This window comes from Jaculus jaculus, chromosome X (genome assembly GCF_020740685.1).
Source record: "Jaculus jaculus isolate mJacJac1 chromosome X, mJacJac1.mat.Y.cur, whole genome shotgun sequence".
NCBI lineage: Eukaryota > Metazoa > Chordata > Mammalia > Rodentia > Dipodidae > Jaculus > Jaculus jaculus.
In genome coordinates this window covers 7,325,502-7,326,662 of record NC_059125.1, presented here as the reverse complement: position 1 = coordinate 7,326,662, position 1,161 = coordinate 7,325,502, and the positions used below count along the sequence as shown (strand labels likewise).

Here is a 1,161-nt window from a genome sequence, read left to right as displayed (position 1 = left end):
TGATAAGGAAATTATCCTTTGACTTCCACACATGCACACCTGCACTCACATACAAAAATGTGTGCGTACACACACACACACACACACACACACACACACACCAAATAGCTAACTAAATAAATAAGGTGGGGAGCAACAGAGGAAGACACCCAATGTTGACCACTAGTCATTACATGCATTGCACACATTCTCACACACATGGGCACCCACACATAGTAACACACATACACCCCAAAGATATGGAAGGCTTGGGCTGGAGAAATGGCTTAGTGGTTAAGGAGCTTGCCTGCAAAGCCAAAGAACCCAGGTTTCATTCTCCAGGACCCACATAAGCCAGTTGTATAAGGTGGTGCATGTGGCTGGAGTTCATTTGTAGCAGCTGAAGGCCCTGGCATTCCAATTCTTTCTTTCTTTCTCTCTTTCTTTCTCTCTTAAATAAATAAATATTAAAAATATAGAAGACTTTATGAATTTGTGTGTTATCCTTGCACAAGGACCATGCTAATCTCTCTATTGTTCCAATTTTAGCATAAGTGCTGCTGAAATGAGCACTCTGCTTGCTCTTAAATAACTAATGGTTAAGGAAGGGATTAAAATTGGTCAGTGTGATTTAGAAATCAAATGCGGATACTAAGATTTGCCAAGGTTATTGGACAATCCCTATGCTCTACCAGCAATGTTCCTCCTTCTTCTAAGATGCAACTAGCCAGTGTGCTCATGCTTGCTTTCCAGACAAATGCATTCAACCAGTTGCCCTTTATGCCAGGCAGTATTTGTAAAGTATTGAAACATTCAAACCAGCACACCCTTGCTTTCTATGGGAAGAACAGGAAGAATTCTCAGGAAGTGTTTACTATTTGAGAGTATATATTTAAGAGTATTTTGACCACAAAATAAATGAATGATTTATAACTATTTAGACTATGTAATTATGACTTGGGACAAAATTATCAATATTTTCACAATATTAAAATAATTTATTAAGATTACCTTTATGGATCAAGCATTTTTATATTTCCAGTAAGAGCACAAAATACCAGTTAATATATGCATTTGAAGATCTATAAATTTGCTGTTTTATTTCTTACAACTGGTAGGTCAATAAATCTAACATACTTTAAAGCACATTTTCCTGTTTAATTTTCTTCAAGCAAACCAGAC

The 1,161-nt window shown here is 36.7% G+C and overlaps 1 non-coding gene across 1 annotated transcript; it reads right to left on the bottom strand.

Annotated features, from left to right (window-relative positions):
* Nucleotides 1-448: 448 nt before the first annotated feature.
* LOC123456876 lies at nt 449-552 on the bottom strand. Its single transcript, XR_006634749.1, has one exon. It is a non-coding gene; the product is annotated as a U6 spliceosomal RNA (small nuclear RNA).
* Between the last annotated feature and the right edge of the window lie 609 nt (nt 553-1,161).